Genomic DNA, 8,594 nt, shown 5'->3' with positions numbered 1-8,594 from the left:
AACATGTGTACTCAAAATATTTTGATAGTAATGCACTTAAACAAAGTTTAAACTTCTGTCTTTCCACATTCTATGTCCTGATGGCAGTGGAAAGGAGAAGCCCAAAGGGCACTTACATGAAAAAAAGCACAAAGTCACTGTGCCAGGACACCTAAGTGGTGCATTCGACTAAGCATTTCAGCTCAGATCATGGTCTGGGGTCATGGCTTTGAGCCCCATGCTCGGTGTGGAATGGGCTTGGGACCGTCTCTCCCTCTCCTTTTGCCCCCCCCCCCCATTCATTTTCTCTCTCTCTCTCTCTCTCTCTCAAATGATAGGTAAAGAAATCTTAAAAAGAAAAAATCACTTCATACCAAGAAAGGGTCACTACTTCATCCAAGATCCAGTGTGAGGATCTCAAGGAAACTTTTTTTTTTTTTTTAAGAGAGTGAGAGAAGCGGGAGGAGGAGCAGAGAGAAAGACTGAGAGAGCATCTTAAGCAGACTCTACACCCAGCACAGAGCCTGACTCCTGACTGGGGACTCAATCTCAAAAACCCTGAGATCCTGATCTGAGCCAAAATCAAGAGGGCCCCTTAACTGACTAAGCCACCCAGGTACCTTGAAAACACTTATTTTTTACAAAGTAAAAATGAAGAGACCAAAAAGTTCTTTGCACCTTTGGGTTTCTAATAGCAAATAAGAAATGCCCATTTAGTCCATGCAGAGGTTCATCTTGCCCAGCACTCCTTTTCTAACAGCTATCAAGAGGAATTTTCTTGAAAAGTTTTATCCCATATTCTGTTTTATAAAAGAGGGGATGGAGTTCAAGCATTTGCCATAAAGAGATTTGGTTTGGGTCTAGGCTCTGTGACTTTGGGCAAATGGTGTAAATAGTTATAGTTCTCAAAACTTCAGCATGTAAGTCTTTTCTAAAAATTATTTTGTAATTTAAAAAATAATGCACCTTCAGTCATCATTAGGGAAATGCAAATTAAAGCCATAATGAGATACAATTTCACACCCACTGGGATGACTATAATTTAAAAAATAGATAGAGGCGCCTGGTGGCTCAGTGGGTTGAGCCTCTGCCTTCGGCTCAGGTCATGATCCCAGGGTCCTGGGATAGAGCCCCACATCTGGCTCTCTGCTCCTCACGGAGCCTGCTTTCCCCTCCCCCTCTGCCTGCCTCTCTGCCTACTTGTGATCTCTCTCTGTCAAATAAATAAAATCTTTGGGGGGAAAATGATCTTTAGAAAATAGATAATATTAAAGTGTTGGTGAGTATGCAGAAAAATTGGTATTCTGATATAGTGCTGGTAGGACTGTAAAATGGTGCAGCAGCTTTGGGAAACAGTCTGTCAGTTCCTCAAAATGTTAAATATAGAGTTACCATATTTATGAAGTTCTAGAACCTAGGTGAGGTTCAGTGGGCTGAGGTCCGGAGCCAATGACCAAGAAAGAATTCTTGAGACATCTTTGGTGCAAAATGGTGGTTTATTAAAGCACGGGGACAGGACCCGTGGGCAGGAAGAGCTGCTGCCCTGGGTTGTGAGCGATGGCAGGCTACGTACCCTGTGGTTGGGGGAAGGTGAGGGAAAGAGAGGTTTCAACGGAGCTTTCATATGCTAAAGAGGGCCTACAACGTGTTGTCTTTTGGCAAGCCAGTAAGATCAAGATAATTGAGGGCTGCCTGGGTGGCTCAGTGGGTTAAAGCCTCTGCCTTTGGCTCAAGTCATGATCCCAGGGTCCTGGGATTGAGCCTCGCATAGGGCTCTCTGCTCAGCAGGGAGCCTGCTTCCTTCCCTCTCTCTGCCTGCCTCTCTGCCTATTTGTGATCTCTGTCAAATAAATAAAAAAATCTTAAAAAAAAAAAAAAAAGATCAAGATAGTTGGGAGATTCCTGTCTTGCAGGATTGTGATCTCTGCAAGTTAACTATTTGTTTCTTGTTTATGGCGGTCAGGGGTGCCTGAGGTGGAGAGGGGGTGCAAGGTGCCAGCTTTTGCTTTGTCCTCAGTCAGCTCCTTCATCAATATGACCCAGCAACTCCACTCTTAGGTGTATACCCAAGAGAATTGAAAACATCTGTCCAATCTGAAAACTTGTACGTGAATGTTGATAACAATATTAATAGCAAAAAAGTGGAAACAACCCAAATGCCCATTAATGAATGGGTAAACAAAATGTTGTGTATCAATACAATGGAATTTTATTCAGCAGTAAAAAAGAATAAAGTACAGATACTTGCTATAATATGGATGATCTTTGAAAACATCGTATTAGGTAGTAGAATCCAATCACGAAAGACCATAAACTGTATGATTCCATTAATATGAAATGTCAAGAACAGGCAAATCCATAGCAACGGAACGATGAGTTGTTCGTTAGGCCTGGGATATTGAGGAGAAATAGGAAGTGACTGCTAATGGGTACAGAGTTTCTTTTTGGAGAATGAAAATGTTCTAAAATTGAGGTGATGTTTGCACAACTCTGAATATACTAAAGCCCACTGAATTGTATTGTTTAAATAGATGAATTGTATGCTTTGTGAATTACATCTCAATAAAGCTTTTACCAAGACAAAGCACATAAGCTGCCATAGAAATGTTACACAAAACAATGTGACATAATCTGAATTCAGACATAGGCCCTAGAACCTGGTGGGGAAGCGTGAGATCCTACAGGAAAATGGAGAGGAGGGCACGAAGGCATAGTGCCTAGGGCTCCACTGGAAGCGCCAAGCTACTTACGGAAGCAGTTCTTTTAGACACCCCCAGACACCTCTGGCTTTTTTGCCAGAGCACCGCCCTCCAGTATTTGTCTTCTTTGACCGTCCTACTCCTTCTTCGCGCTGTGCCCAGAGAAACAGAACCTTCAGGTCGAGGCTGAGCTACCCCAAAAAGCAGCACCCGCCTCGGACGCCATCAGTGACTGCGCTGTTTTGTCCTGATCAGCCCAGTCCTGCCCAGAGAACTCTCCAGCGAGAATGCGCTGGAAGCGTGCGTTCCCGCGGCGCTCCACTTCCTGACCTCTCAGCTGCTTCCTCGTAGGATCTGGACAGAGCCTCAGCGAGCCAAACCCAGTTGCCTGGCCACATTGGGCCGGAAGAAGGATAGATTTGCCACAGGGCCAGGGAGAGCCTGCGGATAGAGAGAAGCGGAGGGAGGGGACGGCATGGGACAAGACCTCACCGTGAACTCGCTCAGGCTGGCGGCAGCGCTCAACGGAAAATAGCCAAAGTCATGAAGCGAGGGGGTCTCAGTGCAAGTTATCGACGGGACCGCGGAAAGCACTGGGGGGTTCCCTCCTTTTAACCCAGCTATTTTAGTTTCTCAACTGACCAATCAAAAAACCCGAGTCCGTGGTGACTTGTTACCAGTCTCTGCGCAGAAAGCCATGTTCTAGGTTAGAAAAGGGGAGTTTCCCGTCCTTTGTTTCCTCTTTCTGCAGGCTTCTGCTTTCTGAGAAAGAGGAGGCACCGGTTTGTTTATTCTTTCCCCTGATTATTAGCTCAGCAACTCTCTACTCTCTAGAAAAGTGGTTCTCATTCAATTGGGGCAGTATGCCTTTCTAAAAGCTTTGGAAATTAACACGGCTATTTTTAGTTGCTCCAACTGGCATAGGGGCTGAGGGTCAGGGGCCCCAGCTTCTCCCCACCACACACACATATTCATTCATTCTCTCTTTCTCTCTCAATGTATGGAAACCTGCTTATAATCTGGTCTTTACAATCACATGTAAAAATATGTTTTATTTTTCAATTGTTTTATTTCTTGAATATGTATTAACTATTTATTTTTTAAGATTTTATTTATCTGTTTGACAGACAAAGATCACAAATAGGCAGAGAGACAGGCAGAGAGAAAGAGGGGGAAGCAGGCTCTCTGCTGAGCAGAGAGCCCGATGTGGGGCTCAATCCTAGGACCCTGGGATCATGACCTGAGCTGAAGGCAGAGGCTCTAACCCACTGAGCCACCCAGGAGCCCCTGTATTAACTATTTAGTATGCCAGGACTGTTACCAAAGTGGGCCCACTCCTCCATGACTTATGGACAGAGACTACACCAAATGGAGTTGCCTCAGGGGCAACTTTATTTGTACAGACAGGGAGATCATGGGGAATCATTTTCACAGCTGCTATCCCAGAGCAAAGGAAAGCAGGCTCCTTTTATTAACATTTGGGATATTCAGAAGGGGATTTTAACATTACAATGAGGTTGCCTTAACTGCCACACTTTCTGAATCATCTAGGCAGGCACCTTCCTCAAATATTTCTTTTTTAAGGTAGGCTGGCTAAGCAGAATCCTCTACTTGAGATTTTCTGAGATCAGGGGTCAGGCAGGTAATAGGACCATATAACTGAATTCTCCAGGAATACAACTATCAGACAACTAAAAGGAAGATGTGTTTTCGGTTTGTTTTTTGTATTTGGAATTTTTTCCTAGAGATATTCACTGTTTAGGAGGAGCACACCACAGCCAGCAATACTATATCTGATTCTGAACCATCAATATAGTGCCACTGTGTCTTCAGTGGTCATGGCTTACAGAGATCCTAGGCCAGTTGCAAGCATCTGGTACTCCTTCCATGAGCCTCTGAAGCCAGGCCAGAGCATTCACGTACTAAATTGCTTAGCCTTCACAATCAAATTAGTAAAGGGGTACCATTAAAGAATTGTAATAAGGATGTGTTGGAGAAAATGGGGTGGGAGGGTTGGATTTGATTGGAGTTAAAACTTCTGATCTACAGTGGAGTCCTAGGGCCTGTGTCCATCTCAGTCTGTCAAGCCTGAGCTTGAGAACTGACTCCCCGCCCTAAAAATCTAGCAGAGAAGGCTCCCATATACATGTGACCCACTTACTGTGCCATCACCAGTTGGTGGCAGAAAACTTCATTTTACAGGTAAGAAAACTGAGGCTGGGAAAAATTAAGAGGTTTGAAAGAGGATGAACTGTGACAGAGGCAGGACCAGAAGCTCCTGAGAATGCAGTTTGTATATTCTCTAATCAAGATCATTCCCAGAGGGGCACCTGGGTGGCTCAGTGGCTCAGGTCATGATCTCAGTGTCCTGGGATCAAGACTCGCATCGCATCATCCGGCTCTCTGCTCAGCAGGGAGCCTGCTTCCCTTCCTCTCTCTCTCTGCCTACTTGTGATCTCTCTCTCTCTGTCAAATAAATCAATAAAATCTTTAAAAAAAAAAAAAAAAAAAGATCATTCCCAGAAATCCTGAGGATGCCAGAAGAGAGCAGGCTTCCCTTTGGGGAACTGTCCAGAATGAGTGAGGACTTTTACCTAAAGTCGTTCATGAAAAGGAGTGGAAGCATGGATTGTTTTTTTCCACCAGTTAAGTGCTTAAAAGTTTTCCCTTTTATCCCTTTGCTGTGGTTTAGGTCATTTTTACTTGATCTAGGAAATTATGAAAATAAATAACGCTGCAAGTAAAAGCAGTTGCCCGGAGCTGTACATTTTACAGAGCTCTTCTTACCATCTCCTTCTCAGAATAACGCTTGAACAGTGTCTGGCATGGTGTAGATGCTCCATATTTATTGAAAAAATGATTAAGTGAATAAACTGTGTGGAATTAGGATTCAAACTTAGGTCTGAGTTCAGTGGCATCTACGCTTTAATGCTAGCCCCTAGAAATTTAGAACTTTTAATGGAAGTTAGGGACTGCATGTGTTGTGGGCCCTGCAGAGGAAGTTAACAGGAAACTCTCAGTAGCACACTGATGCCCCACCCAGACTCTGTGAGTCCATATCCAGCTTTTTCATATTTTGCTGCTAACAACTAGCCCCTGCACATTACCCCCCTGCCCTGCAGGTTACCCTAAGGCACTGGAGTGAGCTGGTAGTACCTGGGAATTTCATGTTCATCCCACAACACACTCTGCAACATATAGCCAAAAACAAGCCGATATGAGGTGCCAAAGCCCAGCTCCTTTGCTCCAGGGCAGAACTAACTTTGAGGGGTATTCCTGTAGAGCTCCCCTGGGACCAGGCTGAGTGTATGACTTCTGAAATCACCCCTTCACTTGGCTTCTTCCCATTCCCTCTCCTTCTCCCCCCCACCCCCAAGCCCTTATTGGTTTCTCCTTGAATACCTGTTTTTAAAGTCATATACATCCAGATTCTGGCATTGGGGACTGCTTCTGCAGGAGCTCAACCTAACAGGCTCCCTGAGTCTTCAGATGATGAAAATGACATGCATGTTTCTAGACAGTCAGGATGCCTAGAAAACCCCTTCAAATAGTACTATGGCCTTGTGTGGCAGCAAGAGTGCTCTCTGTTTTTTCTAATGAAGACAGTAAAAAGAGGAAGTGGCCCATGGGGGTTGGGAAGGCTTACATACATTACCGCGGTCTTTAGTTAGGCCTGTGTGCTATAAAGACAGAAATGTCTTCTTTGTGTCAGAGACTTTTTAATCATAGTAAGTGCTTGATACATGACTAAATTTTTTTTTCCCATTTCTATTTACCAGGTTTTCTTTTCCTTCTAAGGTTTACCTTCTTTCTTTTGCTCTCCAAAGTATCAGAATTTTTTTTTTAGGATTTTATTTATTTATTTGACAGGCAGAGAGATCACAAGTAGGCAGAGAGGCAGGCAGACAGAGAGAGGAGAAGCAGGCTTCCCACTGAGCAGAGAGCCCAACTCGGGGCTCGATCCCAGGACCCTGAGATCATGACCCGAGCCCAAGGCAGAGGCTTTAACCCACTGGGCCACCCAGATGCCCCCAGAATTGTTTTTAATGCATGAATTTTCCAATCAAACTGGTCAGATATCTAGGACCCAGTTAGTTAGTCTTTGGCTAGTCTTTGATTTTTTTCTAAAAGGCTAGAGTCCAAGGAGACAATTTCCCAATAAAGCTGGGCTGGTGTGCCAGCTCAGAGGTGTGTATCAGCTGCTGTCTAGGTTTGCCTGTAAACTGTGTCCTCTCTGTGTCCCAGAACAGGGATACCAGTAAAAACGGGGACCCACTGTGGCCCTCATTCAGGAATGAGTTCAAATATTTCAAAAGAATGACCACATACTCCTCAGTAGAAGGTAAACAGAATTTGGTGATTATGGTTAGGAAGACATGGGTCTCTATTCCCGAGAAGAATCTACTTTTTTTTTTTTAAAAAAGATTTTATTTATTTATTTGAGAGAGAGAGATCACAAGTAGGCAGAGAGGCAGGCCGAGAGAGAGGGGTGGGGGAAACAGGCTCCCTGCTGAGCAGAGAGCCTGATTCGGGGCTTGATTCCAGGACCCTGGAATCATGACCTGAGCTGAAGGCAGAGGCTTAACCCACTGAGCCACCCAGGTGCCCCGAGAAGAATCTACTTTTTAAAAGACATTTAATTTGATTAAATTTAATTAATTTGATTAATTTAGTGCTCAGAGACCTCAAGGAACATCCATAAGAAACTCATTTTCTTGCTGAAAATCTGGATGATGTCTTAAAATTTTTTGAGCAACCAGAATTAGCAAATAAAGTGGACATGATTAGGATAGTTGGGAGGCAGTTCTGTTTATAAGGAAGCCGTGAACAAGCCAGGCCATCTTAGACTATTTGTGACAAGGATTATGCAGAATTTGAAAGTGATACTTTTTTTCCAGAAATTGATTTGGAGAAATAAAAACTTCTCCCAGGTGTTCTTTCTAACGTCCAGAAGGAAGAAGGAATTAAATACAAATTTGAAGTATATGAGAAGAACGATGAATGTGAAGGTATTCTCTGATTTATTTCAAGTTGTTTCCCCTCCCCTCCAAACAATTGTATATTTTAATATTAGAAAAAAAGAGTTTTGTTGACTTTAGTTCAATGGTTAATTATTTCTAAGCAATGAGTATTTATTACTTAATCTTAATTAGACTATAGTAAAGATCAATCTTATTTAGACCATATCAGATACCATTTGAGAAACATTTTTGCTGTAACAGAATGATGCCCACCAAGGGCCAGCACTTGCCTAGGATAATATATCTACCAAGAGCCAAAGTGAGAAAGTCCCCTGATAGCATGAGTTGAAACCAGAACCTATAGAGATAGGACAAGAGAGATTTGTTCAAAGGTCAGAAATGGAAGAGTTAAAAAGAGTTATAAACAGAAGAGTTAGAACTCAGATACTAAAAGAAAATTAGATAAAAGTAGGGATTATGAATTTTTTTATGCCATATCACACTTCTGAAAAGAAGTTCTGTTCGTTCAGACAGGGAATCAGTAAGTTGAGAACTCCGGTATATTCCATAGGGATAGTAAAGAGGTCAGTAGGACACTACCTTTGTGAAGGTTAAAAGAGAAGGTTGAGACCTCTAAAAACTGTTTCTGATCTTCAGTGAAATTCCATGGGATGTTCCAATGACAGCAGATGAATAGGCTGTTCTTTACAAAAAAGAAGAATCTAGTAACAAGCATATGGCTAAAGTTAGAAGTTGAAAAGGCAATGAACTAAAAATAGATAATGCTAGAAACCAAAATTATGAAGTTGGAAACTAAACTAAATTTCACTGAATTAAAAAATGAAAATTAAAAAGAAAAAAATGCCTAGACTACAGGGAGAGATAACGCTATGTTTGCCCCTAAAACCTTCATGGCCATATCACAGACAAAATATTTATTTTATTAAGGAAAGAC

General features: G+C 42.8%; 1 pseudogene; it reads left to right on the top strand.

Moving 5' to 3' along the window:
- Nucleotides 1-4,516: 4,516 nt before the first annotated feature.
- On the top strand, nt 4,517-7,698 carry LOC131999355 (dihydrofolate reductase-like; annotated as a pseudogene).
- Nucleotides 7,699-8,594: the final 896 nt, after the last annotated feature.

Source organism: Mustela nigripes, chromosome 13, assembly GCF_022355385.1.
Source record: "Mustela nigripes isolate SB6536 chromosome 13, MUSNIG.SB6536, whole genome shotgun sequence".
In the NCBI taxonomy this organism is placed as follows: Eukaryota; Metazoa; Chordata; class Mammalia; order Carnivora; family Mustelidae; genus Mustela; species Mustela nigripes.
This window is presented reverse-complemented; position numbering and strand designations above follow the sequence as displayed.